At 38.1% G+C, this 21,615-nt stretch overlaps 1 pseudogene; it reads right to left on the bottom strand.

Annotated features, from left to right (window-relative positions):
- Positions 1 to 2,734: 2,734 nt before the first annotated feature.
- LOC138719754 (dnaJ homolog subfamily C member 15 pseudogene) lies at positions 2,735 to 3,168 on the bottom strand (annotated as a pseudogene).
- Positions 3,169 to 21,615: the final 18,447 nt, after the last annotated feature.

Below are 21,615 nucleotides of genomic sequence, written 5' to 3'. Positions count from 1 at the left end.
TCTTAAATGATGACAGATTGTAAAAGCAATAATTTTCATTTCTAGTTTAAGCCAAATACAAGATTTTTTTTGGCCTATAGTGAATTCTGAATGTTCTACACACTTTCCGTAGGCCGTTTTCCCTTTGAAATCAATAAGGGAACTACAATGTGAATCCTAAGACTACATTTTGCCTCAAGTGCTTTTGTTCCTAAAATAGCTAGTTTTCTCAAAGAAAGCAGGAGTTTCAGGTTAGAAAAGAGTCTTTATAACATAGCGATGAGACATCCTGAAGCATGTTTTTGTTTGCTGTGTTTATCCACTCCCCTTTCCCAACCTCAAGGATGGTGGCAATAGAGGAAGATACATTTGTACCTCATTTCATTGAAATCAATAGCTAAACATCCCCTGATTTGAGCTTCTACATTAGTTGATACGTAAATTGTCTGTTTGAAGTAGTTCTCATACAAAAACTGAATAAATTTTATGTGCAATATCTCTTCTGTTAAGTTACTTAATGTTCATAGCTACAAACTAAATTACTAAGGAAGAATGGACAAAGATATTAATGAATGCTAAAATTATTAATTACTCCTCTCCCATTTTTCCCAGTGTTGTGTGAAGCATGCACTTTTCTAGGCCTACTGCTACCTGAAAGACATTTCCTAAAACAATAATTAAATATTAAGATTAGTTGCTGTGTTTAAAATTCCTCAAGAGTTGCTACAAATTGCTCCCAAGTCTGAAGTGGCCGTTGAGGAAAATTTTTATTTAAGTCAGTAATGCATGTAGCATGAGTTTCTAAACAGCATTTTGTTTCTTCAGTGCTATCCTGAGATATTCCAGATATCTCCTTCAAGTCTTGCCAAGAGCTGGACTAAACCTCTGTTATCAATCCATCACTCACTACTGTGGATCAATAAGTGCACTGAAGAGGAAAAAACGGAACAGACATGGACAGAAAATAATTTACCATCTAAAGAAAACATATTTCAATTCCAGATTTACTGCTAATCAACCTTCTTTCCTTCTCCTCTGTTGGACATTTGTATCATTTTTCATTACAGTTTTGCTTTAGTTCTCTGTGCACTCTGCTTTTAGGAAGAAAAAAATGATCGATGATCTTAATGCAATGTTACCTACAATATTTTCACTGTGTTACCATTCAGATTCTTTCACATGTAAAACAATTTTTAAAATCACAAAAAGTATTGACTTTTCCCTGCTTCATCTAGAGTGTAGCAAAATTGCATTAAAATACGAAAACATGTGGACGACTTATTAAACTCCCCCACATTTGTGTAATTTAGACATTACATAATGTATGAAGGAGCATATCTCATATATACATATTTGAACAATAAACATTAATAACATGTTAATATCTTTATTTCTATGCTCTTCCTTTAATCTACCAAAGGAAGCTGGAAGCAAAGTTCATATCACAGTTATTTTCATTAAAGCTACCCTATTTTAAGAAAAGCCTAAGCTTTCTTCATTGAGTTATGAATATTTTACCTTTCAGCATACACATAAATATACAAATATATGTATTTCATATACCTGCTATGTAACAAATGTTCTCCATCTGGACAATAATATATTTCCAGGACATTTGGACTCATGATGATGAATGGAGCCATTACCAGAAGATCAGATACAGGGTCATGGAAAACAATGGACAAAGTTAGTAGAGGACTGATTTGAATACTGCAGAGATGGTTATAATAGCTGCTTTCTCAGTAACAGTTATATTTATTGCTTCTACATTCTATACTACAATTATTATTGCAGCTAGAGTCTATATTTTATAATGCAAAACCAGGCCGTGACTGCTAATAATAGAATGTGATGTTTAAACTGCAATGAAGCCTAGAAACTATTCCACTTGGCCCTTGCAATAAGCACTGTGCAAGTGCAAAAATATCTATGGACTAGAGCTTGGAGCTAGCTGGGATGTACCCAGCTTTGTTTTCAGAACCCCTCTATCACTTCTTGTTTTCCTCAATGCAAAATGCAATTTGAAAAGGGGGGAAAAAGAAGCCCAAAATCTTCAAGCCAAGGTTAAGTAGAGAACAGGGTTTGTATTCCTGGTGCAGGGAGTGGGGCTGCCCTGTTGGTCGACTACTTGAGAACCCCACAGCTGCTGATTGAAGTAATACAATTGGCAAAGGCTTATTCCCAACTGAGAAAAATCAATAATGAGGGAGGGTTAGAGTAATGCCTCTTCTGGTATGCTTAGTAGAATCTGGAGTCCTTTTACTTATGCCTGCAAAGGCAGCTTGAAACCACAAGCTCTGCCCCAAGTCCCCCAGAGTAATCAGTGAGCAGGTGGGGAAAGAAGCTGGTCAAAGTTACTGGTGTACCGGGACACAGGCTAAGGCAACTTCCATCACGAGATATTTTTGTGACCAGGCTATCAAAGTACCTGTTAAGTGTGTTTTGCGTATTGTTGATCCTGTTTTGGAGCAGAGGAATGGACTACATCCTTCTAACTTTATTATAGAACCATAGAACATCTCGAGTTAGAAGGGATCTATGAAGATCGAGTCCAACTCTTTGCAGAAGCATAATTGTATTTAACTTTACATGATTGTAAAAGATTTCAGTTTTCTTTTAAATAATCTTAAAATTTTAATTAGGACAATAAATAGGAACAATGAATGTAGAATTAAAAAACTGTGCAGAGCAAGTATATATGAAAGCTGTTGCACAATGTATCTGCTGAATCTCTTTTGACCCAAGGCTTTGTATTTCAGCCATTGTCAGTGGATTCTGACAAGTTTTTTGCTTCATTTATTTTTTTTGGTAACTAAGGTGATCCATCTTTATCAGGATGATCCAAAATCATCATTCTTCTATGGGCTGTTCTGATTTTGGTCTTGCCAGCAAATGGACTTAGGCCTAAAATGAGACTAGCTTCTTGCTTACTCATTTTTTCTCAAATCCTCCTTTACAATTTGATGAAAGATTAGAATTTGAAATCCTCTTTGCTGTCTGTGTAACTGCCTGCTCCACTGGTTTCCAAAGGTGGGAAGCATAATGACCTGCGTATACGACAGTTATAAAGTCAATTCCAACTACTGTCTTAGTTCTGTCCAGCCTCTAGTCCAGCTCTGTTTGGCCTTTGCTGGTGCCTGCAGGGGGCTTGGTGTGCTTGGCATAGTGCAGGTGCTTGGAGAAGGCCATCACTCCTTCTGTGATGGAGGGACACTACTTCTTTTACAATGTATTTAAAAGGTGACTCAGTCCTTGGACTAAGTCAAACAGTCATTACAAGATCGTGTTGATCAAGATTCAGTAGTTTAAAATAGTAGAAAATGCACTCCCAGCACCAGCAACGTGTGAGGCATGAGATGCAGTATGTTTTCGAGGACTGATGAAGCAGTGGTGGGTGGCCATTTGGATTCTTGATGAGTACTGCAACACAACGTATTTTAATGAATCACTTGGTTAATTATCGGCTATGGGACAAGATCTATTTATGGAGGTTGATCTCTCTCCATTCACTGCGGGGAAGGTCACTGCCAGCCCCACTATTCTGTGAAGTTATGACTCCTTTCCTTCAGGAGAGCATTGACACCAAGGGACAGTGCTGGTGTGGTCACAGGCTAGTCAGGCACACCAACACTGAGCTGAAAGGCACTTGCAAAGAGCTCTTTCTTTGCTGTCATCCTGAGATGACTGATTGGCCATAGAAGATGGACCAGTGCCTATGACCTCAGCCAGCTGTGCTGAACCAGTGATAACCGTCTGCCTTTCCATGGGGGCAGAGCTATCACTCCTGCCAGGAGAAGGAAGCCTGTCTTTCTGGGTTTTTTTTCTGTACATCTCAGGCTTGAAGCATGGTGTTCTGCATCCAGGCAGGAGTCTCTTCAGTGGGCACAGCAAGGATGAGACATCATTGTGTACACAACGATCTCATATGACTAAAGGCAACAGAGAAGGAACAAACCTAAGAGGTAATATTATAGCTCACACAGTTTATTGTGGATCCCCAGCTGGGAGTAGGAGGGAGCTGTGTACTGAGAAAAGTTCCAGATTTTGCCTGCAGAATTGCGGTATCTGGCTAAGCACACTGATCTGATCAGTTCTCGTACTTTCTTGGGCATGTGTCTGGAAAAGACCTACCAGTCGAATGAGTAGTAACGAGCAAGTAATGGCATGACACGACATGCATTTATGATCAGTGTAGATGCTATTGGAAAATCAGCTTGTTTAGGGAACAGATCATACCAGCTGGAAGACAGCAACAGTTGTTCCCCTCATGGCAGAGTTAGAAGCAAATATATAAATGGACAGTAAGTATTTAAAAGAGATAATGAAGATTTACTTGAATGACTGAAAGTATCCTAGATCCACAGAGAGAAGAAAGAACATATAAAACTTTATGTGTGAACATGAGAATCTCTATGAAGGCAAATTAAAAATCCCAGAAATTAACATTTTTCTAATCAGTCAAGGGTAGAATCATTATAGATAGCAGCATCTGACTCAAACCATAATTACTATGCTGTGAAATTCCTTAGAAATTGTACCATAACAAAATCATCAAGGTTAGGTATGAAACTCCAACAACTAAGTGAATTCTGTTAGATAAGAATCGGTCATTCTAGATATTGCTATAAGCCAAAGGCTGGGAATAAGGGAGAATGATGCATGCAACTTAGAGATCACATATTAATTGTCTAAGGAGGTTGTTTCTGCCAGGCAGACCTGTATAAATACAGCAACCAAAGCAGACCTGGCTTTATGGGTAAATATAGCTAAACCTAAAATTTAGTTACCTCATGCTAAAAACAAATTTAACTTTATTTTAACATCCAGCTACAGGGTTTTTCTTTCAGAAGCTTAAACTTAGCTGGTTTAGTTATATTCTCTGAATTTTGCACTTTAAAAATACTTGTATGAAAATTATGCTAGCATTAAAATATTAAGGCTTGAGACCACTAACACATAAAGCACCCAGCACAGAAAAGAACAGAAAGTTGAGAACCTAGGGTATAAATACATTTTCTAGAATTCATGGAAGCCTATTTGCAGGACTGCACATGATTTTTTAGGATAGTCATGTGCAGCAGGCACCTAGGAAATTTCTAATGAGAGAGTTCTCTTGGTCTCCAGGGGTCCTCTACTTGCTCCAGTAATCATGACAAACACAAAAGCAGAAAACTTCAGAAAAAAAAAGAAAATCTCTGAAAAGTTCAGAGATGCTAATCGTACATTGGTTTGCAAATTTAAATTGAGGAGAAGCAGGGCTTTCAAAGTTGGAACCTTTTTTTCAGTTTTGGAAATTTTGAACTATCTGAGAATTTGCAAGCCCAAATTCCTTATTTTGCATAAAACTGAATTTAACTGAATTTCTTGCAGATTCTGCAAGAAACAATGTTCACACCTTTGGGAAAGTCTTGCAATATTTTACATCAAGCATTAAGACTGTTTTCAAATGTACAAATGTCACTGTTGATTGGCTTGTGGCCCTTAAGGAACAATGCCAGTTTAGCTCATGTTTCTCCATCTTTTACATCTTTTCCTGGAAGAGTGGATGTGGTATCTTGAATAGACAATGTTGTGACTGTTTTAGAAATTGTGTGAAGATTAGAAAGATGTAATTTTTATCTGGTGATGACCAGCCGTACAGCACAGAGGCTGCTTTGCCTCAGTAGTGGGATGTATGGTACTTCCACCGCACTCCTACTGAAGCAAAGCCTTCCTTACAGGCTGCTGCGATCCAGTGTGTAACATTTCAGTATGGTTCAGATGTCTGGATCATGTCACAGGAGGGACAAATTTCAGTTTCCTTAGCAGTCTTGGGAGACTTCTGGACAGAACAGCAGAGTGCTATGGGCTTAGCTGCTGGTATGACACTCTGGTATGTATCTTAGCCATTACAGCAGTCTCACTGTTACCTGCTAAGGGTTTGAGGATGGGACTGAGAGATGAAAAGCAGCTGTTGGTCAGAACATGGCCAGGCTATGCTGTGGATGCTTATAATCCGTTTGGGATGCTGCCTCCGTCTACCATTAACTTGTCAGTACCATTCAAAATCTTGAAGTCCTGCTGAGCGATGGTTACGCCTGAAGAATCAAAGAGTTCCAGTTTCCAGGAACACCTCTCCCACTTTCCCCTCGCAGGGGACTTTGACCTTTACTTTCAGAAAAGGAATTGGCTGCAATGTGTGTGTATTGGATTGGCCAAGTCAGTGAAAGATAACAAAAAATCTTTCTACAAATATATAAATAATAAAAGGCGGACTAGGGAGACCATACAGTCCCTATTGGACACAGAAGGGACAACAGTAACAGGGGATGAGGAAAAGGCTGAGGTACTTAATGCCTTCTTTGCCTCAGTCTTTAGTCGTAAGGAGGGTCGTTCCGTCTGTGTACAAACCCAGGAGCTAGAGGAGCATAATGAGGCTCCCATGATCCAAGAGGAGGTGGTCAGAGACTTGCTAGCCCAACTGGACAGTCACAAGTCTATGGGGCCAGACGGGATTCACCCTAGGGTACTGAAGGAGCTGGCAGATGTGCTGGCCAAACCCCTTTCCATCATCTTCCAACAGTCCTGGAAGACTGGGGAAGTCCCACTGGACTGGAGGCTGGCTGATGTTGTGCCCATCTACAAAAAGGGTCGCAGGGAGGACCCAGGAAACTACAGGCCTGTCAGTCTGACCTCAGTGCCAGGGAAAGTCATGGAACAGGTGATCTTGAGTGCTATCATGAAGCACATGCAGAAGAACCGGGTGATCAGGCCCAGTCAACATGGGTTCACAAAAGGCAGGTCTTGCCAGACTAACCTGATCGCCTTCTATGACAAAGTGACCCGGCTACTGGATGAGGGAAAGGCTGTGGATGTGGTCTTCCTGGACTTCAGCAAAGCCTTTGACACAGTTTCTCACAGCATTCTGCTTGAGAAGCTGTCAGCCTCTGGGCTGGACAGGCGCACACTCTCCTGGGTGGAAAACTGGTTGGATGGCCGGGCCCAGAGAGTGGTGGGAAATGGTGTGAAATCCAGCTGGAGGCCAGTGACAAGTGGGGTTCCCCAGGGCTCAGTGCTGGGTCCAGCCCTGTTCAATGTCTTCATCAATGACCTGGATGAAGGCATCGAGTGCACCCTGAGCAAGTTTGCGGACGACACTAAGCTGGGTGGAAGTGTCAATCTGCTGGAGGGTAGAGAAGCTCTGCAAAGGGATCTGAACAGGCTGGACCGCTGGGCAGAGTCCAATGGCATGAGGTTTAACAAGGCCAAATGCCGGGTCCTGCACTTGGGGCACAACAACCCTGTGCAGTGCTACAGACTGGGAGAAGTCTGTCTAGAAAGCTGCCTGGAGGAGAGGGACCTGGGGGTGTTGGTTGACAGCCGACTGAATATGAGCCAGCAGTGTGCCCAGGTGGCCAAGAAGGCCAATGGCATCTTGGCTTGGATCAGAAACGGCGTGACCAGCAGGTCCAGGGAGGTTATCCTCCCTCTGTACTCGGCACTGGTGAGACCGCTCCTCGAATACTGTGTTCAGTTCTGGGCCCCTCACCACAAGAAGGATGTTGAGGCTCTGGAGCGAGTCCAGAGAAGAGCAACAAAGCTGGTGAGGGGGCTGGAGAACAGGCCTTATGAGGAACGGCTGAGAGAGCTGGGGTTGTTTAGCCTGGAGAAGAGGAGGCTGAGGGGTGACCTCATTGCTCTCTACAACTACCTGAAAGGACGTTGTAGAGAGGAGGGTGCTGGCCTCTTCTCCCAAGTGACAGGGGACAGGACAAGAGGGAATGGCCTCAAGCTCCGACAGGGGAGGTTTAGGCTAGACGTTAGGAAAAAATTCTTTACAGAAAGGGTCATTGGGCACTGGAACAGGCTGCCCAGGGACGTGGTTGAGTCACCTTCCCTGGAGGTGTTTAAGGCACGGGTGGACGAGGTGCTGAGGGATATGGTTTAGTGTTTGGTAGGAACGGTTGGACTTGGTGATCCGGTGGGTCTCTTCCAACCTGGTTATTCTGTGATTCTGTGATTCTGTGATTTGTCATCTCTTGCCCGCACAACCACAGTTGCACTACTGAATTGAATGTAAAACTGAAGCAAAAGGCTACAGCTAATGCAGCTTGCTCCATTTCTTCATGTCTTCTGCTCTGGTAAGCCTATGCTCAAATCTTTCCACTAGCCCATCATCTCCTAATGCTAACTTTTGGTTCTAATCTTAGTCTTAATTTTCACAAAAATTTCTAGGACAAGCTGCAGCTAAAGTCAGTTCCTGAGGTAGATCACAAAACTGAGATTGGAGCATTTGAAGGACAAGGATGGCATGTTCCCCACTTCCAAGCTCTGATGATAGAGGTAGCCAGGTGGATCCAGAACCTGTCTTCATCAAGAAATCCTCTGAAGCCTCTGTATTTAAGTGAGACTTCTCCACAAAAGGCATTTGGAAAGCTCAAATATTTTTGGTGATTCCCACTAGCATTGCCTGATCAGTCTTATTTTCAAGCTGAATTTGATTTCAAGCACAAAAGTCCATGAGGAAAGAGTCTTGAGGCTCTTGTGCTTGATTTTATGTGAAACCCACGTGTTGCTGGCATAAGTGATGAGGCAAATCACAAGGTGGCAAGATTAAGCAAAAAATCTGCCATTTGAAGTAACGCTTGAGTGTTATTTGTTTGGAATTCACCACAGACTGTGAGTCATTGGTCAAAGTAGGTGAAATTTTGGATATTGTTATGAATGCAGGTGATGAAACAGTCTTGTAGTATTTGGAGCTTTGGAGGAAGTTAGAAAATTTTCTGCAGGAATAGAAAGCAGTTTAATCTTATCCACCCCTCAGGTCCAAAGTCTGAATGTTACATAAGCTAATATTGATAGCTAAACATTACTAGGACATCGGAAACAAAGCTTCAGAGAATTCAGGCATGCATAGTTGGAGTTGAAATTTAATATAAGGATTCCATATATACCCAGTGTCAATAACAGCCAGTTACAGGTTTTCAGTGCTATGCATGGGGTGAGCGTATAAAAAATAGGAACCATGTGTCAAGCCATATACTGTCAATCTGAAAAAAAAATACCATATACTCCTGATTATTCTTTGATTACACTTAAAGATCTTACATATCAGACAACCATCAAATCTACAACAAACAGAAGATACATATCTAATCACAACTACCAGACCATTTGGTGTATATTGCTTTTGTCACAAATTATATTTTCAGTTTTCTGTTGCATAAAAGTAGTGGAATATTATCCTCTTAATCCAAATATCCTGTTACTATCGTTAGGTAGGCAGATAGATATTTTCTATGATATGTCCATGAAGCCTATGTATAGGAATATATATACTTAAATAAATACACAGCAATATGTTTGCATATGCAGATATATATTATTTAGATCTATGTAGAGAAAGAGAGGGACAGCATTGGAATGAAGAAGAAGAATACAAATATGAGACATAACTGAAATGTTAATATTTTTCAATATAATCAGAATATTACCTACCTTCCTTAAACCAGAAGAAAAGTTTTATTCATCGGCACATTTAAAGGGAGTGCTCAAGACGGTGCTATTTCTGTCTCCTTAAAATTTTCAATTTTTAAAGGAAATTCTTGTGACAAGTTTAAACTTGGAACAGAAATTTCAATGAACTCTGAAATTTAGTTGTCTCAAAATTGGATTTCCCTTTGCTGATTGCTTTTGTGGATGAAGTATAATACATTAATGCTTTACTCTGAAACATCGCGCCATCTTCTTTCTTGAGCTTTTACTGGAGAAATAGTCAGATTTTCTACCTCCTGCCTGTACTCTGTTTGCTGCTTTTCATGTAATGAGGAATTAATTGTGTTGTGATATCAAAGCTAACTGTCAAAATACTAGACTGTATTAGCTTTGAAGTTTTTAAGAGAAACTGAACATTAAGAGTTGTCCTGTATGACAACATGTGTCAGGCAGTGATAGAACAGGAAATTAATGACTAAGTAGCTAATATCTTGAATGACAGAGATGTAGCAAGACTAGAAATAATACTTTATAGACACACTTCCATTACTACAACATGAAGTGTACCTAGAGGTCAAATCTTTTAAAAAAGAAAACTTCAAAGAACCTGATATCTATTTAGTTATTAAGGATATTGAATAATTTTCAAAGCTTTCATGAAATGATGGCTTGATGAAACATGCTGAAAATCTGAGAGAAAAGTGGTGTCTAACATCATTAGGAAATGAAAACTTAGGCTTGTTTTATTTTAAAACTTGAACATCATGTCCCATCACAGTTTACAACATAACAAGGTCGTTATGGCCTGGACAGTGAGTGTAGGAAAACAGTACTTTCCTGTGGTACTTTGCTCCCTTGGCCACAGGAGTATTTTCTGTATCTTAGAGCAACATTGTATAGACAGAAGTAGTTGAACTGTGGAAATAATGATTCACAGATGTATGAGAATTTGTTTCAGACACTGGGAAAGATAGATAAAATGTGTATTTTGTGTACTTTACTATTCTTTTCCCTAATGACAAGAGTTAAACTTCTGAATAGCTAGCATTTTTTCCTAGCAAAGCTCTTAATATAGGTTATACACTAATATATTGTACTATATTCTATCCTTTTTTGTCTGCCATATATGGTAAGAACACAAAGACTCCATTGTTGCTAAGTTTAAACTACCTCCCTACAGTACCTACAAACTGGGAGAGATTGCAGATAAAGTGCAAGTCATACTTTTATAGGATGATTTAGTGCTGCCTCCTCCTTCTCTTATTCTCTTATTGAAATAGTGAGCAAGATCCTCCTCTACTTACTTAAATAGTTTGTCTTGTCAATTATTTTTCAAACCCAAATACTTGAGTCTTTGCTGCCATTCTCCAAGGTTCATTATGCTGGTTGTCCAGCTGGTAATCCAGTGCTTGCATGTTCTAAAGCAGTCAGTAGGACTCTCTTTCTTTTCCCTGTGCTGCATTCTGGTGGCCCTCTAGGCTCCATCTGCACCTCAGTCTTTTGGCTCGACCAGTCTGCTTCAGGTTCTTTTGTTTCCTTCTGATATTTACTTCAGCATTGCTACTGGTGAGATCACATTGCAGCGGTCCCAGCAGTCAAGCTAGAATTGGATGTTTTTGATCTACTAATGTGAGTGTTGACACAGCCATTGTTTGCAGCATTGAATTGTGAACACATTCTTCTCCTCTGCTTGTTTTCTGGTCAAAAAACAACAGCAATCTCTTCTTCCCAAGTCTCCAGATCAGCATCTCTACACTTCAGTTTTTCTGCAGTCACAAAATTTATCAAACACTTTTGTGAGCTGATACATTGTTTGAGGTATTCTCCTGGCAGCATTCTCTTCTTGGCCTTCCCCCCTCCATTGAGATGATAAAAAAACCCTTCAGGTTTCTCATTTTTACCACACCATCATGAGTCTTCATGCACATCCTATCATTCCTTCCACTGCTTCCATATCGCACAACTTATTTTGGTCCAGAGAAACTAACCTTCTTTGTAGACAGATGTCCCTAGGAGGCTCTTCCTCTGTGCTGCTGTCTAGCTTCTATTTTGTTTTCATGTTAATCACATTCTTTCTCTAGCTCTGGGTCTCACTGGACTGACCATTGCCATCACAATTTATACAGTACCTGCTGGGAAAATACAGAAAAACTGTTGCTCTGAAGCTAGATTGGTATTTTACTATTTATAGGGGCACTGTGAGTGCAGCCACTATTTCCTCTAGGTGCTTCCTGCCACCTACACCAAGATTCTTCCTCCTGAAACATACAGAATGATGCTGGGATATGTGTGTCCAGGCTGCAGTTTATCACACCCCAATACAAATATAAAAAGCAGACCAGATGACTAGCAATCTATAAGCAGCTCTTTCTTTCTGCTGACTAGAAAGGGAGGGTAGGCAATTAAAGCAGATGAATATGTCTACCCTGTCTGAAGTAAGGTGAGATAAATCTCATCAGTGTGACTTGTGATGGATAGTCTTTAGTTCACAGCTGCCATTAAATAACATTTAAAGATATTTAAAAGAACCTTAATAAAAGGTGTTGTGAAGCAAAAAAAATACTACTCTTAAGATGTTGTAATTGCACACTTTAACGTGTCTGGCAGATAAGGCATCTATTGTTCCTTTAATGCACATGAGACAAATAGCACATTTAATTACCCTGTATGTCAAAATTAATACAGATTCCAAAGCAAGCAGTGTCAATACATTTAGTTATATAGCAATTATAATGCAGCCAGAACCACTTAATGTACAGGATTGAAAACAGAAACTAAACAAACATGAAAAAAAGGAAAAAAAAGTATGGATCAGTGCTTCAAAGAACAACCTTATAACCCTAAGAAAGCAGGAGTTGTTCATTAGAACTAGGCTGCAAGTCCAAATAAATATGTAACCTCTCAAAAGTGTTCAGACCAACCCCAGAGCCTGTTAGGCCTTGTTGTTTTAGAGACCCCAGAAAGGTGAAGGTGAGCTCTTGACACAATGCTTTTCATTTGAATTCACATCCTGCTCTCTCGATTACTGGAGGTAACTTCCCTTGGTACCTCAGCTGGCTTTCTTCACACAGAATGATTCGCTATTTGCATTTTAGTTCTAATACTGAATTCGCCTAACATGATTCAATCTTATTTTCCCAGTGGTACCATTAATATTTTAATTTAATCAGAATTTCAGGAACTTGTTTGCCATCCAGAACAACTTGGTTACCTGTCAGCCTCCATCAGCTTGTCATATTAGAGGTGATTGTTCCTTGAATCTAATCTACTTTAAATGATTTCATTGGGTAGAGGTCTATAAATCATTTCAGAATGAGTCTGACAGATGAAGGCTTAGGTAAGTAAACAAATCAGGCTTGCTTTACTTTAGGCAGCAATGAACTTGGCTTTATCAACTTCTCATTGATTTCTGCACTCCAAAAGGTCAAAAAAATCTCTTTAACATAAGAACATTATTAATATAAGTACAGTATTACAACCAACCATAATTAAGATAAGTCCTAACATTCAGTGATCAGGCTGACTTAAGAACATTGCAGACTGCATTTCAATAAAGCCTGTTATGCAGTTTGAATTGATGAATTCATTTCCAAAAGGTTTATTTTCGTCTCTCCAATCAAAACAGATATTAACTAAATATTAAGCAGTCAGGAGTCCCACTGGAAATTGAGCCAAGTTTATAAAGGATAATATGATAAGGCTGCGTCTGGGAGTCTAAGGTACAGCATATTATTTGAACCTTACAGTATGTTCACATTTACTTAACTAAATTGTGTTTAAAAGCAAAAATGTGGTACCTGTGAAAGGTTGCTGAGAAATCAGTCATTACATTGCAATTAACTTCAGACATGTGCTGGGGCTGAGTTAATCAGTGATTGTCAGCATGAAGCTGGCAATAACAAGGTGATACAGAGAACAAGGTATGCTACGTAAGAGCACGTTTTATTGTAGTCTCTGGTTTTCAAACAACGATGATGTGTGGCTTGGAAGAACTATATCTTCTTCAGCCAGGGGAAAGCTCTGCCTTCCTGTGGATGATCTTAGCTTGTGATAGGTGGGGAAAAAATAAAAAATAGGGATAAGTAATGAAAAAAATCTCATTTAGTTAATTAATTGTATACACAGTTGACACAAATACTAATTGGAAATGTATAAGGAGAGATTCTGCAGGAATTTTAGATGCCCTTAAGAACAATGGGTAAATCAGCATCTACAAACTATGGCATGAATTCATAGAATCATAGAATCATAGAATAATCAGGTTGGAAGAGACCCACTGGATCACCGAGTCTAACCGTACCTATCAAACACTAAACCATGCCCCACCCTCCCCCTGGTCTGTTCTACAAAAAGGAATAAATGCCTATTTATTTCTCTAATTAGTTTACAAAAGTGCATTCAGATAAAATACGTATATAGTTATAAGTTTAAGGAATGTTTTCCTTGAAAAAACATAGATGGGTGCATCACTGTCCCATCACTGATCAATGGAAGTTAGACTGTTATGCAGGCAAACATGTCCATGTGTAGCTACAGAATTCAGACGGATGTGTCCCAGTTCCCCCTAGCAGCTATAAAGTTTGAAACATGTCTAGTCACAGAAGACTTACCCTTAGCCTGGATGACTAAAATTTTGGAGAAAATTTCCATCCTGAAGCTGTTGACTATTGCAAGCCCATAAACTTCTTCCTTTGCTAAGCATAAGGGAGCATGTCATCTGCTGCTAGGTGGTCATTTTGGCTAAGGTTTTTTCTTCTGCTAATACGGGTTAGCACCAAATGATTTCCTGTGTAGAAATGCAAGGTGAACAAATTTCTTTGAGTTTCTTTGGGAATAAACTCTCTTACCTTGGGTTGCTTCCAAGCAACACAAGGAAGAAAAGAAGTCTTGCCTGTGGAGGATACTGCAACATTCAACCTGCACTGCACATATATAAAAATGTGATTTTGTTTTGGAGCAGCTCTTCTATTGCCCCCAAATGATCTTCATAGCTTACTTTTTCAGTTTCTAATATGGATTTATTTATTCATAGCTTTTATTATATTCAAATTTAGGAAAGTCATCTCATAGCCAATTAAAAGTTTCCATTCTAGTTAGATGTGTGTTTTCAGTTATAATTTTAAGGGGTATCACTTGAAAAATACTGTTGAATTTAAAATCACAGCTGCGTCAACCTCAGAAATAGTATTTTATTTAAATGAGATGTATATATGGTAGTGATTTCCAATACTTCTATCCACTTTTTGTTACTTTTCCCAATCTGAAAATGGCCATGACTTGAGAAGAGTTCAAGTTTTACATAATAGTATGAAGCATTGAGAGCTACCGTGAGATCTACGGTAATATACATAGGAAAGAAGAAAATTACGACTTCTAAGACTTAAGTTGCTTTGTCACATATTGTCTTTGTTTATAGAATCAAGATATCCTATCTGCACAGAATTTTTTTTGTCTAGCAAAAGTATTATTTTTCAGGTGTTTACAATAAAACTCTTTGGTAGTAACTTTAGAATTTCCTAATCAGACAGATCTCATCTGAAAGCAGAAAACATTTTGACCTACTTTAGTTTTATTCAGAAACATTCGGTGGGAAAGAAACTTATGTGAACTGAAGCTCCAACATCTGGTTGTCTTAAGCAAAAGTTAAACTGAAGGTGTAAATTTGTTATTTTGTTGTTTTGTAATTTTTTTGGTATGAGATCAGTGAAGGTGTCTAGTAAGTGACATTTATCACTTGCTTGCCTGGAAAATTCAGAGGAATATTATCAGTTCATATGTTTATACTAAAATAAATGGGTACATGCTTTATATTATAGCATTACTTTTGTTTTGATACATTTCCAATATCTTAATCAAAGATATGCCTTGGAAATATATTAAACATATCTAATACATATACAACATATACTTTATAGTCTATTTCTCCCAGGCTTAAAGTACAGATCAGAAGATATATATTGTAAATTACCTTAGGGCTGGATCCTCCTCAACCACTATGTTCCAGTGGGATTTTTTCTGTTAAATTCACAAGGCTTTGGCTTCAGGTCCTTATTGCCTTTTCCGCTTTTTTCTAGCAAGGAATGAATTTCTCATTCAATGGTAAGAAAAAGTGCCATGGGCAGAGACATGAGGTGCTCTGCAGGTGGGAAACCTGCCTCTTCATGGTCCAGAAACCACTTGGTCCTGTTCATGGGCTGGTGAGAGGCCAAAGTAATTTTCAGATTTCATATCGAGCTTCCATCACAGAACAAGAACTAGTCTATGCAGTTCCAGGGTTTAACAATGAGGAAACTTGTCATTCATGAATTTGGTTTTTTCAGTTGAGATGTCTGCATATGTGTTGCATGGAATATACAATAATCAGTTTGAAGATAATATTAGCTAAATATTGAGTTTTTTATGCAATCTGGGCTAACTAAATTAATATTGGAAAATTAATGAATTTGTCTGTACAAGGACTTTATTTTTCTCCCATTGATGCGAATGTGAGTCTTCATTGCAGCACAAAAGGTCCATACATTTTTTGTCTTGTGAGGCAAATCATTTTAAGGAGGCTAAGCCACAACTGTGACTCTCTGGAGCTACAATGAAATGGACTATGATCTTCTCAAAACTTGAGACAGTCACTAAGATCAACATTCCACAAGGCAAATAAAAATATTCAAGGTTTTTTAAAATGTAAATATGCTGCCATTTGGTGCTTTTTTTCTGCCATAATACTTGATATTGCATGATTGAAATGTATGTGGAAGTAAATTGTTTTCAGCAGTCCCAGTCTCCATTTGAATAACAAAGAAGAAATACTAGTGTGCTTGATTTGAAGCAGTTCTCTTTTCTGAATTTTCAGGGAAGTGGAAGGAATGGAACAGAAGCAATTTGACAATGCTATGTTCTTGTTACTATTTTCCTGATGGCACAGATATGAATTAAACTGAACCTAGGGAAACATTACAATATTTTGATTCTTATATTCTCTAAACCTAATGTTGCTATTTTATTATATGAAAGTTTAATGCTTCTTTCCTCTTGGTGCCAAAAACAGGACTGTACTTCACTGACTGACATCATTGTAAATTCACTAAGATCAGCTTTTGTGTTAGAAATGAATAGTGAAAGGGTGGAAAACTCCTGCAGATCTTTTTTAGGTCAGCTGGTTGTAATTCTTTTTTTGTTTAGTTTCATCTCAGAGGGATTTTTTTGTTTGTTTATTTTGGTGATGTGCAGAGAGAAAACAAAACTTTGGGCCCTGTTCTGCTGATATTATGTGTAAAGAACATCCAGAGTCTGTCTACAGTATCTTCCCAAGATGAGATGATAGATACAGAGAATGGCAGGATGAACTAGGTGATCTAATGAGTGTTTCCTTTTTTTTAAAATCTAAACCCTATTACATAAATTTAAAGAAGAAAGTTACTAATGCTTTTGTCCCTTTGGCCAAAGTTTTGAAAATGTTGGAGTGATTGCAAATAAACTCCGTTTAACAGAGATAATGCTAACTATAATTAGTAATTATAAAATTAGCAATTATCCTTCAATGAAAAGGGAAATCATAGGTGCTGAAAAGTGTAGATTTCACTGAGTGATATAAAATATTTAATTTAAAGCTTTCTTACTCATGAACTATGAGAAAATGTATATAAGGTATCACAAAACTGTGTCCATTTCAAGAATGAAATACATTTCAGTTCTTGTTGACTAATAGCATTCTGATATTTATGATGGAAAAGGCTGTGAAAGGCTAATATATATAAGCATTACAATGTAAAAAATAGTAATAATAAAAATAATAATCTTGCTAAAATGTGTAGTCTGATCCTAAGATTTATTGGGAAGTACCAGCATTGGCATATTCTTTCATAAAAGACTTTGTGTACTCATTTAACTGCTAAGTAACTAAGTGACAATCAGAACAGGGACTCTTTGCTGGCTTCTGTAGTCACCTGTTATCTTTGAAAAAATTATTTGGTGACTCTTGATATAATACTTGGAAAAACTACCTTTTTCCAATGTATAAGACTGTGTTTTTTGCTTCATAGATTAGTCCCAGACATTTCAAATACTTTCAAATAACACATTCTTCTCTTCTGGTGGTTGTGTCAAGAACATGATTGCTACAACATACATCCATGAGTAAGTGGTCAGCACAGCAGACAAATGCTAAGACTATAAGACAAATGATAGGTATAAATTATTTGCAAGCTCAAGTAACAGCAATTTGACTTTTTATGAGCCTGTAACAATGCCCCCAGAGACAAAAGTGTGAATTTCTGTAGATCATTGCATTTTCATGGCCTTGGCATTAAGTAAAGGTTGCAGCTCTAGGTTTTGAATTTCCCTACTCATAAATAAGAGCCATTTTGCTTTTTATGTCTGATTTTTGCATGAAATATGTATATTCTAATCCTTGCTGAGAAGTCTTCAAGGAATAATATTGGAGGCTTTTTGGTATAAAATTTCATCTCACATGCTTGCAGAAACCATACATCTTTGGTGTTGAAGTTGCAACACCTGTATCAAGGGCTTGTGTATCAAAGCCTTGCTCTTCAGTATTCTGATGTTTAACAATTTGCTGATCATGACTGACAGGTTTACAGAGCTAACATGTTCTGGAGTTGTGCGTGATTTATTCCAGAGTAACTCTGACAACTCAGAAAATTTAGCTGCCACAGTCTTCCACCGCATCACAAGAATTCCTGTTAGAATTCATTGCACTCCCTTTAAGATTCTTCATTAGAGAAGGGACTTTACCTTACCGGGTCCTCAAGTAACAGTAATGTGGGCATCCAAATTCTCATTGAAAAAACACAGAGAAAGATCTGTTATCTAATCTTTATTGGACTTTGTAGTCATAGTTATTGTTATTTGTATTGGACGAGACTTTTTCTTTTCCTTTGTTGAAATGAGAGTTCATTGCTAATGTTCCCATATAGAGAACAAAGTCTGTATACAGAGCTCACGAGGCAAATAAATGCCTGGCATGGTGAAAGTGGAAACAATTCTTACAATAAGACAAGCTATTTGACTTGGATGCCACAATGCTAGTAAAGGTGAGATCATAGGAAACCGCGAAACACAGACTTGAAGTAGATATAGGTCCTATTTTTTTCAGTATTTTTCTGTATTTTTCTTTACATTGGCACTGAACCTGGCCTTCTTTATCTCCACCACAGAATGCTGTGATGGATTATTATAACAGCAAAAATATCCGGAAGAGCTCAATGCAGATACTTGAAATCTGCTAAGCTGATTGCATTTTTGTTTGGCTACTTCAGTGGAAATTAAATTCTTACTTGTTATTTACATTACCACTTTTCTAGAGGCCCTAGGAGATCTAAAACTCTAAACTGCTAGGTGCTGTACAGAACATAATAGCAGGCCAACAGCTGAAGACATGATGAAACAGGTGGATAAAAATGAGGAGCAGATGTGGCACAGAAATGGGTGTCAATTCCACAACTAGGAATTTGCATGCACTAACTATTTAATTTGATAGAATAAACCAGTCTTGCACAGAATCCTCCAGCTGGCAGAGCTGTATATGGATAGTCTTTATTCATGATCTTGTTTATCTCCCTTGGAAACAAATACATTTCTACAAAATTGTCCCATGAGTGATTTGCCTGTTCTTGTGGTCCCATAGAAGAATGGGTGGTTATCTACAGCTTTGTCATATGAACTGATTATTCCATCCCCAGTAGAGCCAGGTGTCAGAAATTGCACACCAGGAGCCATGGAATTTCAAAGCGCTTCCTCCTGGAAATACTACCTATATGTAAGGATATTAGTGACACAGCCGCTATATGTGCATTCTCTTACACAAGCATCCTTCTCTTTTGTGACACAGAGGAAGTAGCAACATGGGTCTGTGATGCAGGAACTTCAACAAGAATCTGCTTTTTTAAAAAAAAAAAATTCTCACATAGGTGAATACTTTTTCTTAGCAGGGAGGGGAAACTAGTATCTTGCTGAATTCCTGGGTTTAGTTCTAAGCTAACTGAAGAAAAATGTTATTTTCTTCTGTCATGTTCTAAGGTAGGTTTGCTTTGAGGAAATGAATTTCTGCCACTGTGGGGAACAGCTCCAAAGAGAATTGCGCAAATATCTACACCCAGTAAGTAAGCAGAGAGCTTAAGAATGCTCCCAAAGTATTATTCACTGAAGAAGGCTCTGTCTGAAAGGCTATGATGTTACTGGGTGGAATGATTCTGACCAAATATAGATATCAACAATGTGTGTTTATGCCTGGGTTAGTGACACTAGACTCTTTTTGCAATAAGAGGGAGAAACAAGCATTATTTCAGCCACATATCTTCTTTACTTACATGAAATCTGGAAGAGGTCAGAAGACCCACATCATAAAAGCATCAGTTTATCTCCATGAAGTGTAAAGGTATCTTAAGGTAACAAGTTCAGATACAGGAAGGGAAACTGTAGTCATTTCAACTGGATTGAGACGAATTGTGGTGAAAGAGATGAAACAAAAATTACCAGAAATCAGGCTTATGTTGAGCTAGAAAAGGAAATGTAGATAGAAAAGAAATAGATCTTTATTAATGTATGTGTAGGTATCTAGTTGTATATATACGAAATTATATTAGGACATATGTAAGAGGACAGAGATTCATATGGTGTACGTTAGGACATTTGAACATATTTTTTGGCCAAAGAAGGAGGAACAGACTAATCAAATTTGTCATAAGCAAAACTAAGAAAAAATAAGATAGCTGTTCTAAAGTAAGAAAAGGAGAAGAGCTATTTATGCCGATGGACAAAGTAGGGAACAGAACATTTGAGTAGAAACAGTCCACAGAGAAATTAGAAGAAAGTTTCAATTATTGCAAGAATTAAACGGAGGAAGACTTATCTGGAATTACAAACTTATCTAGTTTAAATTTTAAAATACATGACAGATTTATTAACAACATTACATAATGTGGATTTGCCTGTTATGGTAAAGGTTTGAAGCTGATCCAGTCTTAAGTCTTGGTTTAAGTTTTATTTTGATTTTAGGAACCTTCTTACTGAAGCATGTTGTAAGAAAATTATGGCCACTGTCAAATTCTCCAACAACCTGCTTTGTTAAGTTTTTCAGAACAGGCTACTCAAAGAAGGAAGTTGTTTCTCCCTTGCCTCTTCCACTTATCCCTGTGCACTAATACAAAGGCTAACAATAATACAGACTTCAGGAGATTTATAGCTGCTTTGACCACAGTGGTTGAAGAGCTTTTTCACAATGCATGGTTTCATCTCTAATTACCTCTTCTGCGACATTCCTTCTCTCTTTTGAGAGAAACCTTAGATTTTATTGGTAAAAAAAAGAAAAAGATAAATGTTTTGGTTACATCTGTTTATGTTAGAAAATCCCCTTTAAGCAGAATTTGGATTTGCAAAACAATTGAGCATTTCTAGCTGAGTTTCTAAAACTATGTGCAGTAATTGAACACAGAATTCAGAATTAGAAAGAAGGTATGGAAACACATAAATGGGAATTTAGCATATCTATTCTGCTTTCAATATTTGTAATTTGCTATCTCTTGAGATTGCAGATAGGTCCTGATCTCTGCTCTATTAAGACTTATTTTTCTTTGATTTTTCCCCTGATTTCTCCTTAGGAATATATAAGCCATTTCCAAATTTTATAACAGAGTTCTGGCCAGTCCAGACAGGCCTTCAGGTAGTAAAAGATAAAATGCTTGAGCGTGGTAAAATCCCATTCTCACAGTTTGCCACCAATTCAGACACATTCTAAATCTTTCTCAGGACCTGCAAAAGGATCACTTTCAAGATAGTTCAGAACTCTTTTTCTGTGGCTGAGAACTCTTATTTCTTGATTCAAACGAAGTTTGTCTGGATGTCAGTTGAAATACATTGACAATCATTTAAGTTTTTCTTTATATCGTATAAGTGAGCATCTTAAATTTAAAAAAAAATCCAACCAACTTTGACTTACAACATCTCTCCTAATTATCTGAGGTAGCAGGCAGCTTTGCTGAGACACTCATGCAAATGATGTGCCAAGAACTGGGGTGCTCCACAGCTCCTACTTGTCACGGTCACTCATGACTCTACTGTTCCATGGTGGCACCCTAGGATGAAGGAGCGGGAGGGATGGATTTTTCTCTTGCTTTTGCTTAGCAGCTTCTGTTTTGTTGGCTGTCTTAC

The sequence above is a fragment of the Phaenicophaeus curvirostris genome, chromosome 1 (assembly GCF_032191515.1).
Source record: "Phaenicophaeus curvirostris isolate KB17595 chromosome 1, BPBGC_Pcur_1.0, whole genome shotgun sequence".
NCBI classification, from domain to species: Eukaryota; Metazoa; Chordata; class Aves; order Cuculiformes; family Cuculidae; genus Phaenicophaeus; species Phaenicophaeus curvirostris.
The sequence above is the reverse complement of the archived record's forward strand: the minus strand, read 5'-3'. Positions and strand labels throughout refer to the sequence as shown.